The following is an 11,096-nucleotide window of genomic DNA, read 5'->3' as shown; positions in this document are numbered from 1 at the left end:
TACAAAAGCTTTGCACACACACACGAACCCACACACAATGCTTTGCTAAGGGAGCCGATTTTGTCAAGAGGGAGCGAGAAAACTGCTTTTTGAGCAAACCTTTTATTATTGAATCATGGTTGGTGTGTTACTTTGAGAGTTGAATTTGACACTTATTGTATCAAGCCGTTCAGAAGACGCATAACGATCACTGATTTTTTTAGCAACGGTTGCAATCAACTGCTGCGCCTTCTGATCCTACCCAATAATTACAGGTATTGTCTTCCCAGAGAGCGCATATTCCTTATCTGCCTTATTAAAAAAAAAAACATTGTTGCCCACACTGAAAGGTTTACTGATAGGGAAAAGGGATATTTCCATACCCCATATACCATATATGTATACGTACCTTCTTGCAGAGAACTTATTTAATTTACAAAAGGCGGAAAAAATATTTGCTTATAAATAAATTCAAAATTTGTTCATTTTAAACGTTCTTTTGGTTTGAAAAATTATAAAAATTAAATTGAGCGAAAATAAAAAGCAAAGCCAAATAAAAATAAAAGAATCAACATTGAACTGCGTCAAAATGAAAATAAGGGAGCACGAATTTCGATGTGAAACAAAACTCTCTGGGAAGACAATATCTGTAATTATTGTACCATGGTTTCAATCATGATAAAAATATATCTGTAATTATTGTACCATGGTTTCAATCATGATAAGGTACAATCGCTGAGAGCCAACATTAGGAATTTTGACGTATGCTAGCATTTTGAAATTTTCTCTCGCCGTCATTTCGTTTGTTTGATTTTATTTTTACTCAAACCAAAAGAATATATTTCTGTCGAAACAACCATGATAACACATGTAATAACTCATTTAAAACGGTGCAATTTAAAACCCTCACATATGAAATGTCAAAATTTGTTTGCACAAAAAAGGCAAGTTTGCGCGGAAATTTTGTCACGCAAATCTGCGCAGTGTGAAGTGCAACCTTCAATCAACTATTTTGTTTACTTTCATTTTGATTTGTGCTCAACGCTTTTTCGTAAGACTTAAATATTTTCTTAAATTCGAGTTTCAATTGTTCAACTTTTTAAATTAAGCATTGTCAAATAATTAAATGTCTGAGATTGCACAGAATATAAAATTGTCCTCATGAAACACACTGCGCAAAGTTGCCCAATTGCCCAAATATGAAACTTGCGCGTAATCACGAATGCAAAAGGCTTTCGGAACTTGAAGAACTTTAGATTGCTTGGCTTGCAGAGGAAAATGGAATTTGGGCAGCCGCTAAAGCAACAACTCATTTTTCTTTTTTAAATTTTTAACTTTTTCCCACATTTTAATAAATAAATTTTCAAATCAGAAATTTTCATGTGTTTATTTTGAATTTATTTGACATTTGAATCATTTCGAGAGAGTGTAATCAAAATGCTAGCAAACGTCAAAAAAAACCAATGACGGACGAATTGAGCGAGCGATTGCACCTTCAAATGTTTTTATCATGGTTTCAATTACAGTATACAGCAGGATACAAAAAAGAAGGTAGTTTCGATGCATGATTCAATAATAGACCAAGAGCTAATGACCAAAAAACTCATCATACTTCAGATCGACTTAAATTTTGTGTGTCCTTAGCTAGTTAATATATAAATCGATTAGCAAATTCCCGCTTGCTTCGCGGCGCCTTATAAGATCTTTTGCGGTGGCCAATTCAAAAATAGCGTTTAAAAGTTTAAAAACAAAAGCAGTCTGTAAAGTAAAGATTTTTAGCTTAAATTTAAACGACTAAAAAACGGAATCCCCCTCACACATATGCCAAGAGTAGTAGCACTGTGATTCCATAGGGAATGCTAATCCCCTTCGATGTAATGCGTTTTACCGATGGTCTTATTTCCACCTGTGAGATCTCTGCCAAGCGTGAGTAATATTCTTCTATGAGCCTGCAACTTCAGCATTGGTCCGGTGTACCATGTAAGTCCTTATACGGAAACTCAAGAGCACAGATGAGCGTTCTCAATTATAAGAAGGCCAAGACTCCTCGCTGCCCCACAGGTTGGAAAGTTTTCGCGTACATTGGCTAAATAAGTCGTGTGATCTCATGAATGTCGTTCAAATGAATCCATTGATATACCTATCGTATTCCTTTTTGGACAGATGTGGTCGAATCTTTCCTTGTCAATTCGCCACTTTTATAATTCGTCTTAATATTTATGAATTGGTTTCTTTGAGTATTACTGCTGTAATAACGGACGCCTCGAGCAACTTCGTCAATCGGAGGTAGATGCAAGATCATGCTTACACAGCCATCTGAAAAATAACTTCGTTTAAGATAAACAAACCCTGTGGGGTTTCTATATATTTCGGGTGCAGCGTCATCCATTGGGCCCCTTTTCTGCAACATCTTTGCTTGTCATGAAATGAATACGAATTGGGAATTCCAATCAGATTTTATACAAAATACGGATTTTCTAAATACCTAAACTCTAGTGGGCCAATTTTTAGCAAAGGAACTTTTCATCATACAGGCAGTCACGCTGCGAATTTGAACGAAATCTGCTAATAAATACGACTTTTATAATAACTCAACTCCAGCGCCACCAGTAGCCTATAATAGGACCTCCGACAATTTGACTGGGCACTATTGAGTGGTTTTTGAGTTTAGTCCGAAAGACGGAAATGGCTATCATTTTATGTATGTAATCTTCCTTATCCTGAGTTTCGCCCGAAAAAAAATTCACGTGAAAGTTTTGATTCCCCTATAGTAAGAAACCAAATGCGAAAATTGAACCGGTTCAGGGAAGATAAAACTCATGATAAGGCTGAATATGTTTCGAATGAAAAAAATCATCATGAAAGTAATAAACGTTTCGAATGTGTATTAACAAAATAGGTTCATAAATACGGCTTTTATAAATAACTCGACTCCAGCACCACCTAGCGAGTCCGCTTTTCGCAATTGCTTTTTAATCATGCTTACGAAATCGGTTCATAAATACAACTTTTATAAATAACTCCCCTCCTGCGCCACCTAGCGGCTCCGTTTCTAGTAAACGTATTTTCCATTATGCTGAAACTATTCCTTTTGAATTTGAAAGAAATCGGTTCATAAATACGACTTTTATAAATAACTCGACTCCCACGCCACCTAGCGGGTCTATTTTTGGCAAACGTGTTTGCCATCATGCTAGTAGAATACATTTTGAATTTAAAAGAAATCGGTTCATAAATACGATTTTTATAAATAACTACCCCAGCGCCACCTACCGAGTTTTCTGGTAGCCTATAATAGGACTATATATGCAAGGTATAACCTCTGAAAATTTGACTGAAATCTATGCAGTAGTTTTTGAGTTAACTCCGAACAACGAAAACGGCTATTATTTTATATATATAGATTTCCGCAGGCTGGCTGCGCTCTTGACCATGCGTTTTAGCTATTAAAGATGTCAATAAAAACCGATTACTCAACATACTTCAGATCATTTGAAATTTTGATAGAATTTATTTACAGTATATAGAAAATGAATTCAAGGTTGCCTGCCGATTCTTATGGTCTTAAAGTACTGCCAGACCTTGTTGAAAGTGCATTGTTGCAACTATAAGCCAACATACTTCAGATGGGCTGTCCTTTTAACAGCACATTAGTAATATTATAAATACAGTACATTTTGCTTTGCTGCCTTTATGCTTAAGTGCACATTTAAGATACCTACCCTTTGCATGCGCATTAGCGGCATTATTTTTATTATGTATCTCCCCGATAGATGCATTCAACATACCTGTACATCGGCGATACCTGCCTTAAAAATTGTGCAACTATTATCAATTATCAAAGAAAGTATTACGTTTACCTGCACTGACCCTACAATTACCTAACTTTACAAGCTTTTATTTGTTTTGCTCATCTCGCAGAACAACGAAAATGGCTATCAATTAAAGTAGTTATATAGATAACTAGATAACATTCGGTAAAAATTTCGCTCGCAGTAATTTCTACGTGGTAGGTGCTCCTCCATTATTTGGTTTCATAGGGATTCGGATACCTTCCTCATTGAAGTCGTAAAGAAAATTCGCTTAAGTGCTTTTTCGGTTAAGTGCACAAGTTTTTCGTGCAAAGGATGGGCAGCTAAGCAAAATATACTGTAGATGAAATTTGTACAGCCAACCCCTTCTGATAGTCTTAAAGTACTGCCAGCCCATGTTGAAAGTGCATTGTTGCAAGTATAAGTCAACATACTTCAGATGACTTGAAATTTTGATAGCATTGTATTTACAGTGTATATAAACGTTGGAGTACAATAACGCCTGCGGAAATAACGCCCATGAGCTTTATTTCCCAAAAAAAAAGAAACAAAGCCCGCGGGCGTTATTGCCTTTTTGAAAAATAAATTAGGCCCGCGGGTTTCATTACCTAAAAAATTAAATAAAGCACGCGGACGTTATTTCATCTTTATTGTGGCTCTTGTCTCCATTTTAGAATATGTCCATCCAAAACCCCCTGTTCTAAATAAAAAACTAATATGATAACATTGAACTAAATACGTGTTTGTTTTCCTTTATTGTACAAAGAAATTGAAATTAACAAATTTCAATGCATATATTTAATACATACATATGTATGTATGTACATTAGAGTGGTCCAAAAAAATTAAGTTGGAATTTTAATGCCGGCACCCCCTAGGATTGTTCTATATCGAAAAAAATATACCCCTATTTTTTATTTTGAAATCAAAAAATATTTAGGGGGTGCTCAAAGCGCTCAAAGTTTTCCATGTATTTTATATGGAGAAAAAACCATTTTTCGTAGAAATGGTATAAAACTCTTAAAAATCAATATTTTTCAATCGGAAAACTGTGGTTCTCTTCAGGAGACTTCCAGTATTAATATCCAATTGTTTATTTAACCATTTTTTATGATTAAAGACTTTTCCATTGCATTTTCTAGGGGTTTTGGAGGACCTATAAAATATAGTTACTATGAAAAAATGGTTAAAGAGACCATTGCGTATTATTACTGGGAATCTCCTGAAGATAAGAAAAGTTTTCCGATCGAAAACTGTTGATTTTCAAGAATTCTACACTATTTCTACGAAAAATTGTTTTTCCCCCATATAAAATACATGGAAAACTTTGAGAGCTTTGAGCACTCCCTATTTTTATTTTTATTTTTTCAAAATAAAAAATTGGGGTATATTTTTTTCGATATAGAACAATGGGGTGCCGGCATTAAAAATCCGACCTTATTTTTTTTACATACATTTTTGGACCACTTTAATGTACATGTGTATGAAAATTAAATAATTCAACGTTTCAACAAAAAAAGGAACATGAAAAAGTAAAAAGTTAAATAAATACTTTAGTCGATTGTCGAACAATTTGACGGAAAGTTGAACACAGAATGTTTGTATTACCATTTAGATTAGTACGCCTACTGTGCTCTACAAAGCAATCTGTGTTTAAAATTATTGGCCGAGCCTCTCCTCCGATTGGCGGTGTGTGCCTTTATGTCACACAAAACACGTTTATGATAACATTTTGGAAAATGGGCGTGGCAGCGTCCACTTATGACCAGGTATGTATATCTCCGTAACCGCTCGATCGATTTGTACCAAACTTGGTACGATTATTTCGCTTACCACATAAAAGCAAAACGTTAAAAGTTATTGAAATCGGACTAAAATTACTCCCACTTTTCATATAACGGTAAATTTTAGAAATTCTTGAAACTTCGATATTTTGAAATTTAAGGACACTAATTTACTCAAAATTGAGCAACAATTCCTTGAAAATAACTAACATTATATCCCGCCCACATTCAACTATACAAGTTTTCTAATTACAGTATATTTTGCTTAGCTGCACATCCTTCTTTGCACGAAAAACTTGTGCACCTAACCGAAAAAGGCACTTAAGCGAATTTTCTTTACTACTTCAATGAGGAAGGTATCCGAATCCCTATGAAACCAAATAATGGAGAAGCACTTATCACGGAGAAAATAATGCAAGCGAAATTTTTTTTCGAATGGTATCTTATTATCTATATAACTAGAAAAATTTATAGCCATTTACGTTGTTCTGTAAAATTAGGTAATTGTAGGGCCAGTGCAGGTAAACGTAATACTTTCATTGATAATTGATACTAGTCGCACAATTTTTAAAGCAGGTATCGCCCATGTGCAGGTATGTTGAATGCATCTATCGTAGCAGTTTCCTTATAAATGTTAAAAATAATGCCGCTGATGCGCATTTTGGGGTAGGTATCTTAAATGTGCACTTAAGCACAAAGGCAGCAAAGCAAAATATACTGTACATATAACTGAACATACTATCGAAATTGTTAGAAATAGGGGTAAAACGGGGTAACGGCAGTTTTGAGAAAGGTGAAAAACTATATTTAATACTTGCGCCGGGTATTTAATTTTTGAGAGAACGGTTTTACCTTACTAGGTTTTTAACATGGTTCTCATCATGATACAAAAAAGAAGGTAGTTTCACTCATGATACAAAAAAAAAGGTAGTTTCATTTCAAAATTTTTGACAAAAAATAAGTTTTTCTTAAATTGTACAAAATTATTAGCTACCTTGCCACATTGATAGCAAACAGTACATTAGAGGATTTAATGTTGGGTCTGGGAAATGTTCTGTTATTTGTACATTGATTTCTTGATGGCGGGTCATCCTTCACCTTCCTGCCCCTTCTACAGGCACTCAGGGGCCTATTTTAAAATGGGGTATAATTAGCATTCGCAAAGAAAAATTAAACTCATGTTAGACCAGCAGCAGTATTCTTGGATAAAACTCGTTTCCTTGTTGGTGGCCTTCGGCCGCACTAGAAAAAATTACCTCATCAGTCCAACTCCGGTTACGCCATCCACAGTATTTTTGCGCCAAATCCACCTCTAAATTTAGAAAAAAAGTGCATATTTTAATTCGAAATCTTTGTTTAAAATTAAAGCTTAATTCTCTGGCTAGAACTATATGTTAAAATTTTTTTTAACGGGTCACGCGTTTGGACTCGATAACCCTAAATCATTGTACAAATAACTGAACCGTACCCGACCTGTCTTACTTATGTATTTTTCTATAATCAAAAATTTTATAAAATGAAACTCCAGTAGTTTTCATCTTATGTGGATATTCTTGTCACAAATACATAGTTTCGTGCGTATATGTATGTATATGGGCAAATCTACAAAATAGGTACACTTTCAAAATAAAAATTTTAATTTTTAAATTTGTGAGCACACCTATGTTTTATATATCATTTTATTCGTAATCTTACTAATCTTACTAATATTATAAATGTGAAAGTTTGTATGTTTGGATGTTTGGGAAATCATGACGCGGAAACGACTGAACGGATTTGCATGAAATTTGGTAAGCAGATAGGTTATAGGCCAGACTGGTTAATAGGCTACATTTTTAAGAGTTGCCACCTGTTAAAAAAGTTTCATTAAATTAATACGCGGAAACGACTGAATGGATTTGCATGCATTTTTGCAAGCAGATAGCTTATGACCTACAGTGGAAAAAAAGCTAATTTTTTGGAAGAGTTGCCACCTGTTAAAAAGTTTAATCAAATTAATACGCTTAAAAGACTAAACAGATTTGCATGAAATTTTGCACACAGATAGCTTATCACCTAGGTTAGAAAGGAGGCTACTTTTTTTAAGAGTTGCCACCTGTTAGAAATGTTTAATTTAATTAATACGTGGAAATGAGTGAACTGATTTGCATGGAAGTTTTCACACAGATAGCTTATAAGGTAGGTTGAAAAACTGGCTAATTTTTTTAAGAGTTACCACCTGCTAAAAAAGTTTTATTAAATTAATACGCCGAACAGTCTGAACGGATTTGCATGAAATTTTGCAAGCAGATAGCTTATGGCCTACAGTGGAAAATAGGCTATTTCTTGGGAGAGTTGCGGCCTGTTAAACAAGTTTAATTAAATTAATACGCGGAAAGGACTGAACAGATTTGCATGACATTTCGCACAGAGATAGCTTATGACCTATGTTGGGAAATAGGCAACTTTTTTAAGATCTGTCACGTATTAGAAAAGTTTAATTAAATTAATACGCGTAAATGACTGAACTGATTTGCACATAGATAGCTTATGACCTAGATTGGAAAGTAGGCTACGTTTTTAAGAATTGCCACCTGTTTGAAAATGCAATTTTGCTCAAAGATTGTTTATGACCTGGATTGAAAAATAGGCTACTAGGATGGTCTTAGACTGAAAGTAGGTCCGATAACTCAAGGCCCCTCCCATACATATTGGAATTTTCATATTGCATACATATCTCTGGAAGTATTTGTGGGAGAGAACTGAAACTTGGTATAGTGATATGTATCTGAAATCAACGGTGGCATTAATCGATTGATGTTTTAATCAGTTAGTTAATTCGACTAAATTCAATCTGATTACAGTTAATCATGATTACTTTTAATCTGACTTAATAGTTAGTCGTAACCGCGATTAAAAAATAAATTTTTAATCATTAACTCTTCATTTGATCAAGTAGGTGTGGTGATTAATTAAGTTATGCTGGAATTTCCCTGTACACACAAAGCAAGTTAATCCAGTATGGCTAAGAGGGGCTTCCTCATCAATCTAAGCTATTTGGTGTGCATTTTCATTAAGATATATACCAACAAACGTTTTACAAACTAGATTTGTAAAAGTTTCCAGTTTATGTATTACTAATAACAATAATTCTAATTTTTTTATATTATGTGCTTTTTATAAGCGTAAAACACAAAATAATTACTATAACTGGTGTTTGGTTTCAAACTCGGACAAACTAGACAAATTAATCAGATTTTGTTTTTAATTGGATTAACGATTATTGTTTTAAATTAATTAAACGTAATCGCAGCCAGCGATTATCGATTAAAAAAACGTTATCATTAATCGTACAGTTGATTACGACTAATTAATTTTAATCGTCAAACGCGATTATAAATCGTTAATTTTTAATCGTTATTCAGATTAACAGTTTGCCAGCACTGTGTGAAATCATGCTCATATTCACGGAGAAAAATGGACGTTTTTGGAAAAGAGGCATAGCACCTCCCATACTGACTGAATGTTTCATATTGCATATCTCTTCAAATGTTTGGGGTAAAGCACTCAAGCTTGGTATGGAAATACATATGTATGTATATATGTGAAACTAATACCATACTCATGGAGAAAAATTAGAGTTATTGGAAAAGGTGGTGTGGCAACTCCCATGCAAATTGATTTTTTTTTGCTGCATACCTCTGGAGGTGTTTATTGCAGAGGACTGGAACTGGACTGGAACACACCGAGATGTGTATACAAAATTAATTCCATACTCATGGAGAAAAATTTGCGTTATTCGAAAAGGGGACATGGTTATCTCTAGAGGTGTTCATGGTAGAGTACTGGGACTTGGTACTGGGGTATGTAAAATCAATTATAAACTCATGGAAGAAGATTAGGGTTATAAGAAAAGGGGGTGTGGCACTTCCAGTACAAATTTACTTTTTCTTGCCACATATCCCTGAAAGTATTTGTGGAAGGATACTGGAACTTGGTATGGAGTTGTGTATGCAAAATGTATCAATTTCTAATGGAAAAAATGTGAGTTATTAAAAAAGGACGCATGTCGCTTCCCATACACACTAAAAACTTCTTAATACATACCTCTGGAAGGATAGAAAATCTCTCGAGGTATTTTAAATATGTTATGGAGGTTTTTTTTATAAGTGCCGTACTGACAGAATAAATTTCATTAAAGGGAAAAGGGAGAGCCGGGTTCGGCCTTATAATCTAAAGCTCTCTTGAGGCATTTGCTACAGTAATGAGAAGTGGTATTTTATTAAGGCCAGGTTACCTCCAGGCACCTCCAGGAAGGTTACACGTTCACGCGTCGTATATCTGGAACCATTTTAAGGTAAACTTAGAGGGATTATCTTTCGTATTTTATAATTTCATAGTTTTAACCTTAACTCGCTAAAAAATTACGAGCTATAATGAAATGGGTACAGAAATAAAATCTAACATCTATCATTTTTTTCATATTTTTATAAAAACACGGGGTGAAACCCGCGGGTATAAGCTAGTATTTATATATTTTTTGGTTATTAGGAATTTCTTGCTTAAAACTATAAAGAAAGGAAACAAATTATGCACACCAAGTGAAATACCCCTAATTACCTTTATTTTGACGTCATTTAAAAAAATCAAAACATTTAACTTTAATCATTGATATCTTCCTTCTTTTCAACTTTAGCCCAATAAAATCTTGCAGTACGGGAACAGACTAACGGCAAATTGGTTGCAGGTTTGGATTTTCAAAGACACAAACCAAATGCAATGCAACCAGTTTTGATCGAATTTGGTTTGTGTCTTTGCTAATCCAAACCTGCAACCAATTTGCCGACGGTTAGTCTGTTCCCGTACTGCAAGATTTAATCAGAAATAGTCCCAGGTCGTTCCGTCCACACAAGTGTAGAATATCAGTAATCTAGCTATGCAAAAACAAAAATGTGACTCAATAGAACTTTTTGTGCTAATTTCAACCCTACAAAAATTATTTGGCTAAAGAAAAAAATAAAGGACATATCAATGGTTAAAGTTAAATTTTAAAATTTTTTTAAATATTATTATCTTTTGAACAATATGACCTATTAAAAAACTAATGACGTCAAAATAAAGGTAATTAGGGGATATTTCTCTTGGTGGATATAATTGTTTCCTTTTATTTATATTTTTAAGCCAGAAACATCTAATAATCAAAATATATATATTTTTTTTTTCTTTTTTTAATGGCGTAAAAGGTATTTAAATTATCTTTAAATTAGCATCAATACGTTTGTGATCGGTCAAATAGTTTCCGAGATATTATAAATATAAAAGTTAAACTTGAACCTTTTTACTGGCTTTAGTTTTTATTTGCGCCAAATAATCTTCATATGGTTGAAATCAGCATGGAAAGTTCTATTTAGCTAATTTTTTTTATTTCTTTATGGCTAAACGGTTGGTATTCTACACCACGGCTACTTCGGACTATTTCTGTCTAAATGCTGGAGTACGGGGACAGGCTAAATGTAAATAAGAAAAAGTTAACAAACAAATG

Source organism: Rhagoletis pomonella, unplaced genomic scaffold, assembly GCF_013731165.1.
Source record: "Rhagoletis pomonella isolate Grant_MI unplaced genomic scaffold, Rhpom_1.0 Rhpom_scaffold_00793, whole genome shotgun sequence".
In the NCBI taxonomy this organism is placed as follows: domain Eukaryota; kingdom Metazoa; phylum Arthropoda; class Insecta; order Diptera; family Tephritidae; genus Rhagoletis; species Rhagoletis pomonella.
Note: the sequence above shows the minus strand (reverse complement) of the source record.